Here is a 22388-nt window from a genome sequence, read left to right on the forward strand (position 1 = left end):
GATCAGTTGTAATTCTCAGTGGAACTCCAAAGCGGGCAATCCAACCACGAAAAAATGTTTGAGCTATAGTTTCTGCAGTGATGTCCTTCATTGGAAATGCCTCAGGCCACCTAGTAAATCTGTCAATCACCGTGAGGCAATAACTGTAGCCTTCCGATGCCGAGAGTGGGCCGATGATGTCAACATGCACATGGTCAAAACACTGATTTGGTGGAAGAAATGTACCTAATGGTGCCCTGACGTGCTGTGTGATTTTATTCCTCTGGCACGCCAAGCATTGCTTCACAAGTGTTTTACAGTCTGTGTGCATACATGGCCATACAAATTTTTGTTTGACCAATCTGAGTGTGGCTCTTACTCCTGGGTGTGACAGATTTTGCATTGATGCAATTGCCTGTGTTCTGAATTGCTGTGGCACAAATGGACGTATCTTTCCTCTTGCTACGTCACAGTACAACTCAATGCTTGCTTCAGGAAATGTCACGAGCTGTAGCTTCAATTCTTTCTCTTGTTGCAATAGATCACGCAACTCACTATCACATTGTTGCGCATGCGCGAGGGCGTCGTAATCAATGGCCTTTGTCACTGCTTCCACCTGTGTGATGTCATCTGCTACTGTGGACACTGCTTCTATGCGAGAAAGTGCATCAGCTGGAACATTTAGCTTCCCTTCCACATACACAATGCTGCTTGTGAACTGGCTGATATAATCTAAGTGTCGCAGCTGCCTGGGCGATGCCTTCTGTGGCTTTACCTTAAAGGCATAGGTAATCGGTTTGTGATCTGTGTAAATCGTGAACTGTCGCCCTTCTAATGCGTGTCTGAATTTTTTTACTGACGCATAAGCTGCGTACAGCTCACGGTCATATGTTGCCCAACGCTGCTGAGATGGTGACAACTTATGACTATAAAATGCAATGGGCTGCCATAACTGATCAATTTGTTGCTGAAGTACGGCACTAATTGCAGTGGACGAAGCATCAACCATGAGAGCGAGTGGAGCATGCGCGACCGGGTGTGCTAATTGTGCGGCCTCTGCTATAGCTTTTTTTATAGCGTGAAACGCGGTGTCCACCTCGGTAGTCCAATGCAGACTGTGGTTAGGTTGAGGTGCGCCTTTAAGTAGTTCATTCAAAGGTGCAGTTATCAGTGCATGATTGCGAATGAAGCATTGGTGGAAATTCACTACTCCAATGAATCGTTGTAATTCTCTGACTGCGACAGGGCGGGGGTATTTGTTTATGGCCTCTACTTTACTATGTGGCGGTCGAATACCCTGTGCATTCACCAAATATCTTAGAAAGTGGACCTCTTTCTCACCAAAAACACACTTGGCAGGGTTAATTACTAGTCCATGTGTGCGTAGGCAGTCAATCACTTGTGCCAAATGCTGTAAGTGCTCCTCTTCTGATGCAGACATCACCAATAAATCATCTATATACACATAGCAAAAATCTAAATCTCTTGTAACCTCATCCATAAAACGTTGGAAGGTCTGGGCGGCATTACATAGTCCGAATGGCATTCGGGTGAATTCAAATAGACCAAATGGTGTTGTCACCACTGTTTTAGGAATATCTTCTGCAGCTATAGGGATCTGATAGTAAGCTCGAACTAGATCAATGGTAGAAAATATAGTCTTACTGTGAACATTTGCAGAAAAGTCTTCTATATGTGGAACTGGGTACCGGTGTGGAATGGTCCTTGCGTTGAGTTGGCGATAGTCACCGCAGGGGCGTCATCCATTCTTCTTTTTAGGCACGATGTGAATTGGGGATGCCCAACTGCTACTAGAAACTCTGCAGATGTGACCTTTTCGTCCGTTAAACGTCTAGGCCAAGCATGAGTTGGTGGCCCTGGCGTGGTCAAAATGTGGTGGACGGTTGTATGCTTGACTGGTGGGAGAGTAGGCGATTGCTGTGTGATCTCGGGGTATCCTTTCAGTAATCGTATATATGGTGTGTCGCCTGTGACTGTGCGTACCTCTAGTGGTGTGATACAATGGACTTTTCCTGTTGTATGCAGACTAGTAGTCAAATCTATCAGTCACTGGCGTCGCAGATCTGGCAGTAAGTCATAGAAGGACAAAAAATCTGCTCCGATAATAGGCTGTGATATATCTGCCACTGTAAATTGCCATTCAAACACATGGCGTAGCCCCAAATTAAGGAATAATGTTACTCGACCGTATGTTCTAATTTTGGAGTCATTGGTGGCGTATAGATAACAGTCATTGCAGCTCCGGAGTGATAGGCGGTTTGCTGGATATACGGACACTTCTGCACCTGTATCGACAAGAAACTGTAGTTTTGTTTCGCGGTCTGTCACAAAAAGTCAGCGAGTGTTTTCACTGGAAGTTATCGCTGCTGCGGTGTCTGCCTCATGTTTCCACTTGCAAGGTGGCATACACTTTCGTGCATCATTACCAAATGTCTTGCGGTACCAGCACAAGTTCTGTAGTGATGGTGATCAATTGCGACTTCGTGACCGTCGGCGGCGTGGCCGTTGGCGGTTGCGCGTTGTTTGTAATGCAGCTACCTGTGCGGTCAACTCTGCCAGTTGTGATTGTAGGGAGACTAACGTCACTGTGGGCGAATTTTCTTGTTGTGGTGTTAATGCTGAGACACTTGATGTGGGATACATTTCAATTAACCTGTCGGCCGTTTGTGCCAGTGCGTTTAAATCGCCTGCGCATACTGTGAGAATTTTTTGAGTATCTGACGGCAACCGAGACAACCATATATTTCGTAGCACATCATCAGTTACAGTGTTACTTGCCAGTGTGCGCAAACGTCATAAGAGTTGTGATGGAGTGCGATCTCCGAGTTCTTCAGTGCGCAGTAGTTTCTCTAGCCGTTTTGCCTCTGATTGTGACAAACGCATTTTTAATGGATGCATAACGATCGGTATCCGGTGGTGCGAAACTTCGTTAAATGCTAAAGCCGATGTGGATGTTAATGTAGTTCGTTGGGTGTCACCAAATGTGGGTGTTGGAGAAAACAATTCCTTTATTCCCACATACATTTAGCAACAACTGAACACTACACACATGAATGAATTGTGTAGACATGAACAGCACGGAATAACTAACTAAAGCTAAGCCAAAGAATAACTATATCACTGTATGTAAATTAACACTTCACGGAATGTTTATGAAGCACTGTACACTTGTAGGGATCAATTATCAGAAATAGGTCACTACACATTCTATACACTTGGACAGCATTGTTTCGGCCTCTGAATGGCTAATAGTTTGTTTTTCTTCATGGTTTGAACACTCGTCTTCATCAGTCCCTTCTTCATCTTCTTCTTCTTTGGTGGCACTTATGCTGGCAACAATTTCGTCATCACTCAAAATTTTAAAACCCCTGTCCACTTTGTCACACTCTAACCACTTTGATACTCCTTCTGACGTCAAATTTGTGCTGATTTGTAAATTATTGCACAAATTGACCATCTCGTCAACTGTCACACACTCAGGTTCCTCTGATTCTTCACCTCTAGGTTGAGGCCAAAGTTTATTCCAGCCGTTCTTGAGATTTGACACTGACAAATCACTCCATGCACTGGCAACATTGAAAATGCCATCTTTAATACTGTAAGACCTCCAAAACTGTTTTACAGATGTTGATTCATCAGATGAGAGCAAACTTCTGATAAATATTTTTCTATAATGACCTTTTCATGTTTTCGATGATTCCCTGATCCATGGGCTGTATAAGAGAAGTTGTGTTTGCTGGAACGAAGAGACATGTTATGTTGCCATCATCACTTTTCATTTCACAAGTAGTGTGCGTTGGGGCATTGTCTAATAGCAATAGCGCTTTCTGTGGCAACTTTTTTTCAGCTAAATGTGCTTTAACTTGAGGTACAAATTGTTTGTGAAACCAGTCAGAAAAAAATTGATTGATCCATCCAAGCACTCTTCTGGGTGTAGTATTGTGCAGGGAGAGCATTCAAATTCAAATTCTTAAATGCGTGAGGTTTTCTTGATTTCCCAGTCACAAATAGGGGTAGCCTATGGTTGCCGGTCGCATTTGCGCAAACCATAGCAGTGATGCGATCTTTTTGTACTTTGAAACCTGGAGCAGCTTTTTCAGAGAGTGATGCAAACGTCTTTTGTGGTAAAGCCTTCCAATGAAGCCCAGTTTCATCACAACTGTAAACTTGCTTCCTAACAAGATTCACTTCAGCCATTTTTTCTTTAAGCTGTTCCCGGAACTCAGCAATTACTGAGCTATCCACGCTGAGTTTTTCTCTACTGATATCAAGTTTGTGAATGCCATGACGAAATTAAACTTGTCGAGCCATCCAATACTTGCTTTAAAAGATGAGTCACCATCAAGTTTGTTGTTCATTTCAACAGCCTTGGCCATTATTATATGCCCTGAAAGTGGAATCCCCTGACTTCTTGCTTGTATAAACCATCGGTACATTGCAGTGTCTAATTCATCATATTTTGCAGGTTTCATCGTCTTTCTTGTTCGCACATCTCCATCCATGCTCTGCATTGTTGACACATGTTGTTCTATTTTATCAGCATCATGTTTTATATCGTTAACTGTTGTTCTTCCAATACAATACCATAAATCAGCGCTACACTTGTTGCAGTTTCGCCCTTTCTTAAGCGTTTTATAATTTCACGTTTCTGATTAAGTCCTAAAACAACACGTTTACGTTTTCCAGACATTTTATCAAGTCACTGTATCACACACACCTGCACTAAATACGGTAGTGTAAAATATTAGTCAATAAAGCTTATTCAAGTGGAAAATACGTAACATGGCACAGCCCGCTAGATACACTGCGACAATCACAGTCTTCTCGCCACAACTGGAAACCGATCCAGTGGTGATTGTTGACTCACAAGTGAGACAAAGACAAGAAAAGGGGGAGATGTGTTAGCACGACAACTGAAGGTCATATTTTATGTACCATTCTACAGTGGGCGGGTACATTCTCTTCCCACTAAAATAGAGTAAATAAACAAAGCGAACGCATCACTGCACCTTAGAGCATTCTGTTATTACAGTATTATTATGCTGTTACAGCAGTAACAGTTAACAGAAACTGACGGTTTAAAGAGTGACAGTTAATCGAGTTTTTACTGTACTTCTATAATGTACACATATAGGCTTAAGGCAGCATGCCAGCAGTGTTTCCACTTTACAAGCAATTCCACATTTATTTATTTTATTTATTTATTTTTTTATTTTTTATTTATTTATTTATTTATTTATTTATTTATTTATTTATTTATTTTTGCATGGAGACACCAACTGGTGCCTTTTGCAAACGTCATAGCATTTTTTTACAAGTTTAGTACAGTCATATATACATATGTGATTACATATACATGATACAAATGTACCATTGTAACTAATAAGGCACAATATTGGGTGTTACATCGTATCTATTACAAATATTCAGATTTTACACACATATATATATATAAACACTTGTCAATCAAGAAATATTTCAGTTTCACTTTGAATAAGTTCCCTTTGGGAACCTTATAGAGCTCAGTAATCTGTTGTACCATATTTGACCACTAATGCATGGACTATGGTCTGTTGTTTTTAATTTTGTTCTTTGTCTGTAGTAGCAGTCTTTATTTCTTGTATTATAGGCATGCATATCAGAGCACTTTGTTTTGATGTGTCACAAAAAATATAATTAATTTGTAAAGATACAGTGAGTAGACTGTGAGGTATTTATGATGAACAAAGATTTTCTTGCATGAATCTCTATATCCTAATCCATGGATAATTCTGATTGTTCTTTTCCGTAGGGTTAATATTCTGTTCATATGTATGTCGACAACACAATCCCATATCTCTATCCCATAATTAATCTGTGCAAAAATGGTTCCATAATAAATTGTTTTTAATGTCTGTTGTGGGACTACTTTCGATAACTGGCTGATTAGTGGCTGATTAGATGTAATGAACTGCTGCTTTTATTGCATAAAAATTTGATATGGTTTACCCATCTTAGATTTTCATCTAGGTGAATACCTAGAAATCTACAGTCTCCTGTGTCCACTACTTCAATTCCACCTATGTTACTGATAGAGGTTTGGTGTGAGTTTGTAAGTTTAAATTGCAATAACTGAGATTTACTGATATTAACTTTCAAACCTTTATCATGGAAATAAGTAGTTATTTGACGTAGTCCCTCAGTTACTACCAACGTTAACTCATCATTTTGTTTACCAAGAAATAACAGTGAGGTATCATCTGCATAGGTTACCAATTGGGAATTGAAAGGTTGCTCTATATCATTTATGTACACTAGGAAAAGGAAAGGGCCCAAAATTGAGCCCTGGGGTACACCTTGTGTGACTGTCTCATATTTGGACTGGAAATTAAAGATCTGATTATTGATTTTGTAAGTCAGCTTTGTATACTGCTTGCGGTTAAATATATATGTAGCCAGCAATTGCATGGATGCACCATTTACATTGTATGACTCAAGTTTACGTAAAAGTAACTCATGGTTTACCGAGTCAAAGGCTTTAGTAAGGTCTAGAAATATGCCAGCTGTTTGCATTCCTTGGTCAAGGGCACCATATGTTTTGTGAAGAAATTCCATAATTGCTGTGATAGTACTATGATCTTTTTGGAATCCATGTTGTGTCTCTGTTAGGAACTTATTTTTCAAGAAACAGTCACTTAATTTGTGTCAGCAGCACAACTTCAAATACTTTGCTGAAGATAGGTATTAATGATTGTTGTTGTTGTTGTTGTTGTTGTTGTGGTCTTCAATCCTGAGACTGGTTTGATGCAGCTCTCCATGCTACCCTATCCTGTGCAAGTTTCTTCATCTCCCAGTACCTACTGCAACCTACATCCTTCTGAATCTGCTTAGTGTATTCATCTCTTGGTCTCCCTCTATGATTTTTACCCTCCAATGCTAAATTTGTGATCCCTTGATGCCTCAGAACATGTCCTACCAACCGGTCCCTTCTTCTCATCAAGTTGTGCCCCAAACTCCTCTTCTCCCCAATTCTATTCAATACATCCCCATTAGTTATGTGATCTACCCATCTAATCTTCAGCATTCTTCTGTAGCATCACATTTCGAAAGCTTCTATTCTCTTCCTGTCCAAACTATGTATCGTCCATGTTTCACTTCCATACATGGCTGCACTCCATACAAATACTCTCCGAAACAACTTCCTGACACTTAAATCAATACTCGATGTTAACAAATTTCTCTTCTTCAGAAACGCTCTCCTTGCCATTGGCAGTCTACATTTTATATCCTCTCTACTTCGGCCATCATCAGTTATTTTGCTCCCCAAATAGCAAAACTCATTTACTACTTTAAGTGTCTCATTTCCTAATCTAATTTCCTCAGCATCACCCGACTTAATACGACTACATTCCATTATCCTCGTTTTGCTTTTGTTGATGTTCATCTTATATCCTCCTTTCAAGACACTGACCATTCTGTTCAACTGCTCTTCCAAGTCCTTTGCTGTCTCTGACAGAATTACAATGTCATCGGCGAACCTCAAAGTTTTTATTTCTTCTCCATGGATTTTAATGCCTACTCCGAATTTTTCTTTTGTTTCCTTTACTGCTTGCTGAATATACAGATTGAATAACATTGGGGAGAGGCTACAAACCTGTGTCACTCCCTTCCCAACCACTGCTTCCCTTTCATGCCCCTCGACTCTTATAACTGCCATCTGGTTTCTATACAAATTGTAAATAGCCCTTCGCTCCCTGTATTTTACCCCTGCCACCTTTAGAATTTGGAAGAGAGTATTCCAGTCAACATTGTCAAAAGCTTTCTCTAAGTTTACAAATGCTAGAAACGTAGGTTTGCCTTTTCTTAATCTTTCTTCTAAGATATGGGCCTGAAATTTGAAACCTCTTCCTTGGATCCTTTTTTATGCACTGGTTTAACTGTGCTCCATTTCAATACATTTGGAAATGTATGTTCTCTGGTACTGCAGTTTACCAGGTGGGTGATTATTTTAACTAATTCCCTATTACATTTTTTAATCGCGATACTACTCAAGCCATCCCATCCAAATGAGAACTTATTCTGTAGGTTGTTTATTATCCTGCCTATTTCTTTTTCATTTACTTGTTTGAATTCAAAAGGTGGCTCTTCAAAGGGGCAGAGCTTTACCTCGCTACTCGCAGTTGTGTTATTAACTGGACTAACAGCTGCAGATATAAAGTATTTATTGAAAACATTGCAGACTTTATTAGGATCTTTAATTGTGTTTCCTTCATGTCTTATATTTACAATTTCAGTTTCTGGCTTCGGTGTGGCTTTACGAAATTGATTTACAATTCTTCATGAGGTCTTGGCTATATTGTCTGATTGAGCTATTTCACTGCTGTATATCTGTTTTCTTAGATTTGAAAGCTCTTTCTTAAAGATTTTCTTGGCTTCGTTGTACTTGGCCTTAAAAACCTGCAGGTTTGTTGACTTGTGTAACACATCCAGGTCCTGGATGTTTTTCCTGAGTTTTATCATATTTGCTGAAAGTACCAGTCTGTTGGTTTTTGCACTTTGGTTACGGGTGAACACACTCTGTATTTTCTTAACAGGGCAGCGTCTGTCAAAGTGTCTTAGCATAGTATCATAGAATTTGGCCCATTTGTTTTCAGATCCTTCAGTCTGGTAAACCAGATCCCAGTAATCTATAGCTAATTTATTTCTTAGGGCAAGGATGTTACCCTCTTTTAAGATTCTTTTATTTTCGATAACTTTTGTCATTTTTTGGATGCTTGTGTTTACATACTCTACAAGCTGGCATTTGTGGTCAGAGTAGTGAAAATCCATATTCCAGCACCTAACACTGTCTTTAATATGTTTACATAGTATAACGTAATCAATTCTGCTAGATGTGAACTTTGTTACCCTGATATCACTATTTACTACATTTATGAGATTATATGGGTTAAGAGTATCTATTAACCTCATATTACACAAACTGGAAGATTTTGCCTCAATATTCAGATCAGCAAGTATAGTTAGGTCACTGGGACCTCAACGTCCCACTACTCTACTAAATATGTCTATGAAGTTAACTACATCAGCCTTTGGTGGATGATAAATCCCAATAACTTTGTTTTCTCATAACCTCTCTACACTCTTTGGTGTGGACTTCAATGCGTGTCACTTCAATCAAGCCTTCTTTGTTGTACTGGTCTAGATAGTTTATTTTCTCGTACTTGAGATTCTCACTAATGTAAACTGCCACACCACCACCCTTATGTTGCTGTCTACAATAACTATTTGCTAAGGAGTAGCCCTCTAGTTTACAGTAAATAATTTCATCAGATTTTAATCCATGCTCAGTTAACACTACTATATGAGGTGACTGTTCATTTACAAAAACCTGTAATATATTAAGCTTATTTCTAAGGTACTGTATGTTTAGGTGCATGAGACTTAGTGGTATTTTTAACTGGTCACTCTGATTATCTTCCTTTAAAATGCACTGAGTTGGTTCACTTACATAAATTCTGGATCCAGGCATTAAAAGTGTTCCTGTTCTTTGGTGATCTTGCATTTCTCGATCTACTACCCAACCTGGCTTCTGTCTGTCTAGTTGTCAAGGTAGCTGTTGAGGTGCCTTCTTGCTCCGTACAGTCCGAGGAGTTGCCGAACTGCCTGGTGTTGCAGTAACTGGAGTTGTATATTCCACCACATTTGATTGAGTAAGTGATGCTGAAGAGTCTGCAGTTGATGCCACAGCTTCTGTTGTTTTAACTAGCTGGCTTGGCAAGTTATTTTTACCCAGTCCTGGGAATTTGTTAGTTGCTTTACTTTCCCACAAAAACATGTCACTTTGAACTCTGGGTTTTATTGGTCTTGAGGATCTTCTAGGAGCACAATGTGTTTCTGGACTTTTGAATATCCTGTTGCTGCAAACTGATCTTCCTACTCCACTGTTCGTTACTGTCCTCTTGACAACATTGTGGTTGATGTCTGGTACTGCAATTTTTTCTTGCTGTGGTATTATTTGCTCAGTTCCATCTGGATCCTTCCACTCAAGTGATATTGCAGGCTTTAGTTGATTTTTTGGAGAGATGACTGCAAGTAAAGTTCTGGCCATTTCTTCCTTGTCATTAGCATTTAGGTGTAGTCCACAAGAAGTGTACCAGTCTCTGTTCTCAGGGACTGTTACAAACTGAGTGTTTTGGAAAGATTTCACTATTTTGGCTATTTTCCTATTTGTTTGCCTGGTTTCATCGTTCACACAAGACCAGTTTTCAAGATCATATCTATGAGGTATCCCTACTATGATTACATTTGTGTGCTGAAGCTTAATTAATGCTGATGTTATAGCATTTAATGCCTTGTCTGCTTCATTTTTGGCTACATCATTTGTGCCACCCCAGATTATAACTGTGTCATTCATTTGGAGATTCTGTAAGTTGTTACAGCTTTCAAGTATTGAAGTTAATGGTGCATCTGGTATAACATTTCCTTGGATTACGAAATTATTATGACTTTGATGCATTAAGTTAGCTGCAACTGATCGCCCATGGCTGTCTGCAAACACTGTTATTCTTTTTCGTGTTTAGGTGAGCTTTTTATGTTACTGCTGTGTCTGTTGTACGAATGTTTCCTGCTACTTATGCTGTTTTCTTGAACTATGAAGTTTTTATTTACCTCAGTGCTTTGTTGTTCACAATTTTCATCTTTTTGTAGCACATCAAACCTGTTCCTTGTCGTAATGTATAACGAGGAATCATTCGCAATTTTTTTCACAACTTTAGATGTTGTTTTAGGCGTAATATACTGATTGGTTTTTGCAACGATTTCGTTTATAGAGTTTTTGTTTTTGCATGATTTGGAACCTTTTTTTATGGTGCCACAAAGGGAACTTATTCAAAGTGAAACTGAAATATTTCTTGATTGACAAGTGTTTATATTCTTTAAGTGAATATTAATATTAAACTAAAATAAATTATATATATATCATCATCTTTGTGTGTGTGTGTGTGTGTGTGTGTGTATATATATATATATATATATATATATATAAAAAAACAAAGATGAGGTGACTTACCGAACAAAAGCGCTGGCAGGTCGATAGACACACAAACAAACACAAACATACACACAAAATTCAAGCTTTCGCAACAAACTGTTGCCTCATCAGGAAAGAGGGATGGAGAGGGGAAGACGAAAGGAAGTGGGTTTTAAGGGAGAGGGTAAGGAGTCATTCCAATCCCGGGAGCGGAAAGACTTACCTTAGGGGGAAAAAAGGACAGGTATACACTCGCACACACGCACATATCCATCCACACATACAGACACAAGCAGACATATATATATATATATATATATATATATATATATATATATATATATATATAAAAACAAAGATGAGGTGACTTACCGAACAAAAACGCTGGCAGGTCGATAGACACACAAACAAACACAAACATACACACAAAATTCAAGCTTTCGCAACAAATTGTTGCCTCATCAGGAAAGAGGGAAGGAGAGGGGAAGACGAAAGGAAGTGGGTTTTAAAGGAGAGGGTAAGGAGTCATTCCAATCCCGGGAGCGGAAAGACTTACCTTAGGGGGAAAAAAGGACAGGTATACACTCGCACACACGCACATATCCATCCACACATACAGACACAAGCAGACACTGTAATATGTGTGTATGTATATATATATATATATATATATATATATATATATAACTTACCAAACGAAAGCATTGGCATGTTGATAGACACACAAACAAACACAAACACACATACAAAATTCAAGCTTTCGCAACCAACGGTTGCTTCGTCAGGAAAGAGGGAAGGAGAGGGGAAGCCGAAAGGATGTGGGTTTTAAGGGAGAGGGTAAGGAGTCATTCCAATCCCGGGAGCGGAAAGACTTACCTTAGGGGGAAAAAAGGACAGGTATACACTCGCGCACACACACACATATCCATCCGCACATATACAGACACAAGCAGACATTTGTATTTACACACAATATTGTGCCTTATTAGGTATAATGGTACACTTGTATCATGTATATGTAATCACATATGTATATATGACTGCACTAAACTTGTAAAAAAGTGCTATGACGTTTGCAAAAGACTACAGTAGATGTCTCCATGCAAAAAAATACAATAAATACAATAAAAATGCAAGAGCTATGTAACAGGATGATGTTTTGGAGACTGATTCCCATCTCCTATTTACATTTCCTGTTAAGTATATATTGCTCCAGTCTTTAGAATGCATTAATCTTTGTGGTCTCCATATGTTTGCATGCTTTGTCACAACTCTTTAAAGATATTTTTCTGAGATTGTTATCGTATCCAATATCTCTGTTAATAAGCAGTGGCTGTGTTTATGACCTGTACTCTTTGTCTGAACTGTGGTATGTTAGTAATGATATGGTCTATTAATGCAACTCCATTTTTACTGCATCATGTGGGAGTATTTACACCTAGATTTAGGTCATAAGTGTTGATTAGATCACTGAAAGTCCTTCTATAACAGTTTTCTTTCAGTGTGGTAATAATTCGATCACCTGCTGCTATTAAGTATGAGAATTGCTTAAGAGCCTCATCTAACCTGTCTGTTTGGTGACCTGTGTATCCCTAATACCAAACATTTTCCCCCTTTCAATACAGTCTGTATTGCTGCTAATTCAGACAGCATTTCTGTACAGTTGTTGACTGTGCATGGAATGTAAGTAAGAAATTCTCTTCTATGGAAAAGAGTGTGAAAAGTAACATTGAAACAAAACATGGGAGTATGTCTTAGGACTGATACTGTATAGATGTCCTCCAAAAAGCTACGCGAATAAGTACAGACATGTATTTGGGGAATTCTTTTAAATTTTGCACAGCTATGGCTGGAAAGTAGTAGGTAAAGGACTGATTGGTGCATCAGATGGCAGACGTTGGCTATGTTGATACTTAGCAAATGATTCTGTGAGGCAATTTTATGACACCACTTGCAGGCAAGAAGGCACAGCCTGGCAGGCATTGCATATAAGTGTGAAGTAATCAGGGCAGCACAGGGCTCTGACATGCTGTGAAGAACCAAAATGTTGCAGTTACAACAGTGCCTAGAGGCCGAAGTGGTCTGTGGAATGTTGATGCAGTAATTATTGAAGAGCACTTCACTTGGCTCCTTCAGAGGAACTACGTCAGAGGTAAAGGGAAAAGACATAAATAAGCAAGCCCAGAGGCTTAAGTCAGGCAGTCTTTCTGTCTGCTTCTAGAACCAGAGAGAGTAATGGTTGTTTAAGTTTCAGGCCAACTACGATGATTTCTGGAGATGGATGTCTGCAGCCAACTGGCCTGTTGCAACTACCACCAATCTCTACATCTACAGCTACATAGTTACTCCACAAGCCACTATGGTGTGTGGCAGAGGGTACGCTGTATCACTACTAGTCAGTTCCTTTCCTGTTCCACTTGCAAATAGAGCAAGGAAAAAGGTGTCTTATCTTCATGATCCTTACACACCCTGTATGCTGGCAGCAGTAGAATCATTCAGCAGTAAGCTTCAAGTGTTGGTTCTCTAAATTTTCCAACAGTGTTTATAGAAAAGAACATCGCCCTCCCTCCAGGAATTCCCATTTGAGTTTCTGAAGCATGTTTGTAACACTTACATGTTGTTAAAACCTGCCAGTAACTAATCTATCAGCTCACCTCTGAATTGATTGAATGTCTTCCTTCAATCCAACCTGGTACAGACTCCAAACACTCGAGTAATACTCAAGAGTAGGTCATGCCAGCATCCTATATACAGTCTCCTTCACATGTGAACCACTCTTCCCTAAAATTCTCTCAATAAACCAAAGTCAACCTTCCCTACCACAGCTCTCAAATGCTCATTCCATCTCATATCACTTTGCAACGTTACACCCAGATATTTAAATGACTTGACTTTGTCAAGCAGGACACTAGTAATACTGTATTTGAAGATTACATGTATCTTCTTCCTACCCATCCACAGTCACTCACCTTTGAAACCTTATCGTTCACCATGGCATCATCAGCAAACAACTACAGATTGCTGCCCAACCTGTCCACCAAATCATTTATGTATATAGAAAATAACAGTGGTGCTATCACACTTCCGTGGAGCACTCCTGACAATACCCTCATCTCTGATGAACACTCGCCAACAAGGACAACATACTGGGTTCTGTTACTTAAGAAGTCTTCGAGCCATTCACATACCTGTGAACCTTCGTTAGCAGGCTGCAGTAGGGCACCATGTCAAAAGCTTTCCAGAAATCTAGAAATGTGGAATCTACCTGTTGCCCTACATCCATAGTTCACAGTATATCACATGAGAAAAAGGCAAGCTGAGTTTTGCATGAGCGATGCCTTCTAAAATCGTGTTGATTCATGGACATAAACTTCTCAGTCTCAATAACTGAGAATATGTTCAAGGATTCTGCGGCAAATAGAAATTAGGGATACTGGTCTGTAATTTTGCGGGTCCATTCTTTTACACTTCTTATACACTTGTGTCACCTGCACCTTTTTCCATTGCTTAGGCCTTTGTGTTAGTTGAGAGATTCGTGATAATTGCAAGCTAGGTAACAGGCCACTGGCATAGAGTACTCTTTGTAAAACTGAACCACTGCACGGATGTGTGCTGTGAGGGCCGCACCTTGGAGCTGCACCAGTGTGAGGAGCAAGAGGGCTGCTGACCTCTGCTCGCTGCATGACATCGTCCTGTGGACTGCAAGCTGCTGGCTGCAGGAGCCTGGCCAGGACACGAACTTGTGGCCTTCCAGTGCAGAGCTATCTGAGGTCACTCTCCGAGCTGGCCTGGGCAGATGGATAGAGCTGCTAAGGCAGACAATGACAGCAGACAGCTGTTTCCCTCTAGTGCTCCACATGGGGTCCACGAGTTGCACTCGAGGGAGCAGTCAGCAGTGTCTCGGGCTACCGGCACGGCCAACAACTACGGCGACCGCTTAGCTGTGGCACGAGTATGAGCACTATGTCTGCATGAGTGAGTGACCAGACACTAACATGGCAGATTCTGGCACTGACATTAATGCTGATTGAAGCACGCACACTGCGCAGCATCATCATCGAGATCAGCAGAAGGCTGGTGGCGTACCTTTGATGCAATAAAGTCAATGACACATGTGTCAGTCTTTCTCTGCACACTTTGGCATGAGTAACCCCTCTCCCCCAAACCACACCTTTCGGTCATTCTGGCATATTTCAACCCCTGAGCTCGGGAGAAGCTACTAGCAACTGGAAAAGGAAGAGTACTTGTCAATTCATATGGCAGTATACAATTGAAACCTGATGCTGCACTTTGATATCTTCCAGGCAGAGTCTACACAGATATTTTGAATAACTTTCACATTATGCAATGGTTACAAGAGAGGACAGTTATTCTGACTAGAAAATGATGCCATCAGTGAAATAAACCACAAAGCTATGTTAGCAGGTTTAGTTGCTGAGTACAACTATGGCCAACAACTACGGCGACCGCTTAGCTGTGGCACGAGTATGAGCACTATGTCTGCATGAGTGAGTGACCAGACACTAACATGGCAGATTCTGGCACTGACATTAATGCTGATTGAAGCACGCACACTGCGCAGCATCATCATCGAGATCAGCAGAAGGCTGGTGGCGTACCTTTGATGCAATAAAGTCAATGACACATGTGTCAGTCTTTCTCTGCACACTTTGGCATGAGTAACCCCTCTCCCCCAAACCACACCTTTCGGTCATTCTGGCATATTTCAACCCCTGAGCTCGGGAGAAGCTACTAGCAACTGGAAAAGGAAGAGTACTTGTCAATTCATATGGCAGTATACAATTGAAACCTGATGCTGCACTTTGATATCTTCCAGGCAGAGTCTACACAGATATTTTGAATAACTTTTACATTATGCAATGGTTACAAGAGAGGACAGTTATTCTGACTAGAAAATGATGCCATCAGTGAAATAAACCACAAAGCTATGTTAGCAGGTTTAGTTGCTGAGTACAAGTTTGTTGATACAGTGGTAGGTACTGATGAGGCTGTGCAGTTCAGAGTGGAGTCTGTAAACTTGCTTGATCCTGACAGTCTACCAGAATATCACCTTTCACTCTGAGTGGGAACACCAATTACTTTACTTAGAAACCTTGACACACTGAAACTGGGCGATGGAACACAGCTGTGTGCTATGAAGACGCTGGCCAATTTGACTGTGGCTGCTGTCTTACCAGGAAAGGGAGAGGGTGAAACAATATACATCCCTCAAATACCACTTGTTCCTATGGACCTCCACTTCACCCTCTGGATGCTAAAATTTCCAGTGTGACTTGCATGTTTGCTTGTGATAAATAAGGCACAGGGGCAGCTGTTACATGTTGTGGAGTGGATGGGTATCTATGTGTTGTGAGCTCTAGGGTAGGCTCACACCAGAATTTATACGTCTTTGCACCTGGAGGTGAAATGAAAAACACTAAATACAATCAGGTCTTGAGATAAATAAATAGTACAGTGAATTACATATATTGAATGTTAATTTCCTTGATGTGGATGATGTATCCACAGACGGGCTCTTCTATTTGCACAATTACATTTGCGATTAATATGTAATTTCTATGCTGCGGTCTCTGTTACAAGTTACTGACCTTTCTTCGATTATTACTTCACATTACCAGCACAAAAAATTAAGAGAGGAGAGGATGAGATGTGTGCAATATGTGTTGAATGCATATGTGGCTAAAGTCCTGGGAAAAAGGCTAGTTATTCATAAAACACAAGCTAAATAATAATTTCAATGAAGTTAGACCAGCTACAAGTAACAAGAGTTGAAATCTGATTCTCTGCAATGTTGATGAGAACATTCTGAATATTTACAATATCACATTTTAAATTTTTTATAGATGTGGGTTTCTAAACCCGATCTCCTGCTTTTCACGAGCGGTCTGTTGTATCAATTAATCATTCCAGCATCGATTAGATCAACTCAAATTTTCAATACCATAAATACTTGCCTCAAGCTTATGTTCCACAATTTGGATATTATAGTTCACTGTGTCAGCAATAAAACTTTGTCTTCCTATCAAGCATTCCATCTGTTGTGCTTTTCAGTGCTAAGGTTTTGAGAATTCTGCCCTCCACCATGAAAATAAATTTTGGGGGCCTTGTTTACTAATTAACTGTCAAAGAACAAAAATGAAAAAATAGACATTCACACACCATAATTCAGGTTAAAAATGAAATAAACTTACCAACAAATGCCCTCCTTTCAGTACAATCAATGCCTTTAGTTTTGTAAAGTGAGTCTACATGCTAAAGCAAACACATCTTTCCCATTTTCCTATACTTAGCACTTAAAAACATTTTGGCAATGTCATCCAGTGCTTAAAACTGCTAAAGTACTTGGTCTGAACTTGGAGATTGAGTCTCTAAGGAACATTTTGATTAGTTCCAATTTAGAAAATGATCTTCAGGCCACAGCAGCAGTAACTGGCAGAGTCAAGTATAGCTGAAGAGCTATGCATACATCAAGGAGACTACCTACAAGAAAAAGTATTTTCAACAAACAAAAATTTTATGAGGTCTTTAGTTGACAAAATGTTTCCTTCCCTTCCAATATCTATTGACATAAGGATTTTTAGGCTAATAAATTCATGTGAAATATTTATGGCTAAGTCTGATTCATCCTTTCCAACTAGCTTTTCAGCTCTTTTCTGAATATCTTTACTTTCTGACTTAAAAAGATGTAAGAAAGACAAACAATCATTAACATTCTGTAGGCTGGAAAAATGTTTGTTTAATTGTTAAAATAAAATATCAACAGTGAAAACTGTGTCTTGAAAAGACTAGTGTACCCACAATATTATGATCTGCAGAAAGCTTATCAAAAAATTTCATCATTATGGGTAGGGGAACATGGGGCACAGTGAAACATGGGGTACAGTGAAACGAAAGTTTCTCTGCAAAATATTTGAATTTTACTAGGGGCACTTGTAGTGAGTAAACCTAGAGTTAGCTACCTGCTGTTGGTGTAGTTGTGGCAATATTAGTATCACTGGCCAGAGAAAATGACTCGCAGTCTAATATCTGGTGATTGACGGTAGCAATTCAGTTTGCTCTATGACTCGAGTGTATGATGTTGTGTATTCTTGTATGTACCAAGTTTCCATAAAATAAAGTGTGTTGTGTACTTTGTACCACTGCATCATCCATCATTCTCTATCACTACACACTAGACTTCCACACTGGTGACCCCAAACTTTGAGTGAACACTAAGATAGTGCAAATTTCGTTCGCAATAATGTGGCCATCATACCCCCATTGTGTTACTCTGACTGCAAATTTTGTTGACCTCTTGCACCCCTCTCTATGAACAGATACGAACAGTGCTCCGTATGTTGCCCAAGTGATTAAAAGTGGCAGTGACACTTCTCACATTCCAGCCTTGTTGCAAATTGCAGGGGCACAGCAATGCAATGGAACTGACAATCCACTCATTGACTTTGTTATGGACTCTACCAGTTTAACATCTACCACATATTCTGTCAACATTTTCATGACATGAATTGCTGACCCATGCTGACCGTGTTGTGGCCGTTATTGCACTAGACACATGTCCACCCAATACGCATGCCATCTCATCCGCGCCACACAGCAGGCTGTCTGTTGTCAAGTCTGTGGAGCTGCCTGCTTTACCAACCACCGCTCAACCCCCCCCCCCCCCCCCCCTCCAGTTCTCTCTGTGCTGTGTGGCCATTTCCAACCACATTACCGAACTGAGCAGCTGACTGCTTCACAGCTCACACTACTGCCGTTCCATTCAGACAACCCGCACCTGTGGTTCGCAGTCATTGAAAGCATATTTGCTTCCAATGCCATCATCAAGGATGACATGAAGTACAGCACTCTACTCAGCCAAGCCACTTTGGCACCTGCGCTGCCATTGTCTATGACATCATCCTGGGACCACTGTCTATGGACACATATGGGACCACCAAAACAATACTCTTATGACACCTTTTACGGACTCCCGAAGAGCAACTACACCAGATACTTCACAATGAACATTTACAGTATGAGACACCATCCAAATTGTGGCTGCCTCTTTGTAGCACAATAGACCCAGGCACCATGCTCAATGAGATGCTGTGGACGATCTGGATCATCCAACTACCATCCCAGGTGCAGATGACATTACTTTTAACCAGTGTCCCGTCTCTCGATGCCTACCTCACCCTGGCCAACTGCACTTTTGCCATTTCTCGACATAGGCACAGCATCAACAAAGCTCCCAAGAATGGTACGAATATGCACGCTGCACTACCACCCACACAACCTCCTGCAGCCACCGACAGTCACCAAGCACTCTGACCCTAACATCACAGCGACCACCACCCAATGTGTTTACAAAACATACTCAATTGCAGCTATCACTCCCAGCACATCGGCAGCTGTGCATGCACAGTCTTGCCTCTGGTGGTACTGTGTCCACTTCAGTGACACTGCACTCCTGTGTCATCAACCTTGTGACTGTCCAAACTCGCCTCACAGCCCATGAGAGGCACCCCTGAGCTGTGAACGACACATAAGCTCCCTCAACACACACCGATTCGCTGCTTGCCTGCCGGCTTCTAATATCATCCTGAAGAATCATCTGTACATCCTCAACTACATCAGCGGACTATGTTCCTTGGTCAACACAGGAGCGCGCATCAGGACATCTGCCTCGCCTACTTCTGAAGACTAGTGCCTGCGCTTGACAGCTCATAAGAGCTCTCCTATAACTGTTAGGGGTATCCAGACACAGACTCTAGATCCCGGCTTTGCTACACCATTCACATGGTCATTCATCATTGCTGATGTAATGGAGCTGGTCCTGGGCGCTGATTTCCTATGGGCCTGTCACCTTGTGCCCGTACTGCATGCAAACAAACTCACCTACATGTCTCCTTGCTGCACTGCTGACAGTAGACACACCTCGACCGCCTCACCACCCCACTGTGATGACGCCAAAGCTTCTTCACTCTCAAACACTTCCGTGCAGCAGAACATACAACAGTGTGTGGATTGCACTGACTGCTTGCTACACATCTGTCAACAGCGTATGGACACGCAACAGACACTTATTGACTTCCGACAGGAACCTGCATCCCTATGCAGCAGCATTGGAACAGCACAGTTAAAACTCACAGAGCCTTGCTCTATCTCGAGGGCATCCATTCCCATCTATTGTGTACACTTACTGACCTGCACCTCAAATCACCTGATGCAGCCACCCCCACCTTACCATTTACCCAGGTCAGTACACCACCTGCCGATTATTCCGTGCACATGTGCAGACTACCACTTTGCTCGGGAAACCTGGCTCCAGCCTACAGCTGGCATCTGACGTCATTTTTGCTGCTCAGGACACCAACCTCCACATGGCCCACATTGACAAACTCCCAACCAGTGGCTTATCCTGTGTGTTCCTATTATCTTGTCAGCCACAAACAACAGCACAGTGCACCGCATTAACACTACACCCGGCCCATCGATTAGTCAGTGCTCCAGACATCTACACCGTGACTACCTCCACACATCATAGGCAGTGTTGGAATAGTCATTACATTGTGCCTTGAAAGGTTGCACAGTCATGGAAAATTACCTGGCCCCTATAACCATGACTTCACACACTATTTTGCTGGCTTTTGTCTGCCCCTCTCTGGTCATCACGTCCAGTTGACGGTAGCAATTCAGTTTGCTCTGTGACTTGAGTGTGTTATGTCATGTATTCTTGTATGTATCATATATCTATAAAATAAAGTGTGTTGTGTACTCTGTACCAGTGTGTCATCTGTCATTCACTATCACTACATACCAGAGTTCCACATAGTTTTAAAATGGCTGCCATTGAATAGAACTACATTAGATCAGAGTGTTTGTTTTTTCAGGTATAAAGTAAGTTTTAGTTGCTCCCTGTTAATCTGTAGCATGTAATTTTACAGGTGTTTACAGAATATTGTGTTATGTATTTGAGAACAACACTAACTGAGGTGGAGACACAGGTAAGTTGCAGTAACCTTCATCAATTAGCTTTTATGTCACAATTTGGTTTTGGTTATCCAAGTGTGTGGCGAACGTTGAAACATGATTCATTGGGGCACGGTGGAACATTTTGGTCTGCCTCATATGTTTTAAAAATACAAGTATTATTGTAAAACTTCTAATTTTTGAAAATAATTTTGACAAGTTAAAATACATTTATGCCTTTACTATAACCTATGATGCTATTTTTTTTATATATATTTAGTTATGGAAAATGTGGAAATGTGTTTGTAGTTCTTGTGCAATTACAAATGTAATTAAAAAATAACTACAAACACAGGTTCATTTTCTGAAGATTTTATAAAAGGAGCTATCAAACTTGTCCAGAACAGAATGAATACTCATGCAGCTGCTGAAATGAAAGGTGTGAGCATCCAGTGCTATTCAGATCTGTATGTAAGTCAAAAATGCAAGCTGATGAACATGAAGAACTAAAGTTTACACCCAGTTATGAATCCACTAGTGTTTTCTGAGGAACAGGAGGAAATATTAGAAGATTATATTTTACATTGTTCAGAAATGTTTTATGGTCTTACAACTGAACAATGTAGGAAGCTAGCCTATGAAATGGTGTTTGTTAATGAAATTCATACCTTTCAAATTGGGACGAGCAGAACACAGAGGATGTTTAAGGGCTTAGGAAATTTTTGACAAGGAATCCAAAATTATGTATTCACATGCTAAAGGGATGTAGTCTGTAAAGGGCCATTTCATTTAACAAATCAAATGTTGAGACATTTTTCAGTAATTTGCAGTCACTTTATAAAGGATGCTCTGAGCCGCAGCTGCACTGAAGGAACTTAGTTTAGATGAAACTTGCACAAGTATAGTCCAAAAACCTCTAAAGTAATTGCGGAGAAAAGTGTAAAACAAGTTAGTAAGTGTACGAGTGCAGAAAAGGGAATATCTGTGACAACATGTTGCATTGTTTCTGTGAATGGCAACACAATTCCACCTGTGATGATTATCCGTAGCTTTTACTTCATATGACTGATCACACTCCTTCCAGAACTTTAGGGCTAGTTGACAGTTCTGTCTGGATGACAGCTGAACTCTTCATGCAGGTGATGAAGCACTTTATTAAACATCCTAAAAGTTCAAAAGATGAACCAACTTTACTTCTCTGTGATAACCACAGAAGTCATTTATCAATCAAAGTGTTGGAAATACCAAAGAGCAATTGTGTCACAGTTCTAAAAAATTAGAAGCTTCTTCCATCTTTGCCTTCTTTTTAGTCTTATTTTGATACTGGATAGACACTGCCAAATTTGTACGAAATTCTGTTTGATTGGTAACAATGAATCAAATCTGGAAGACCATCTAGTTGGGCACA

Source organism: Schistocerca piceifrons, chromosome 7 (genome assembly GCF_021461385.2).
Source record: "Schistocerca piceifrons isolate TAMUIC-IGC-003096 chromosome 7, iqSchPice1.1, whole genome shotgun sequence".
In the NCBI taxonomy this organism is placed as follows: Eukaryota; Metazoa; Arthropoda; class Insecta; order Orthoptera; family Acrididae; genus Schistocerca; species Schistocerca piceifrons.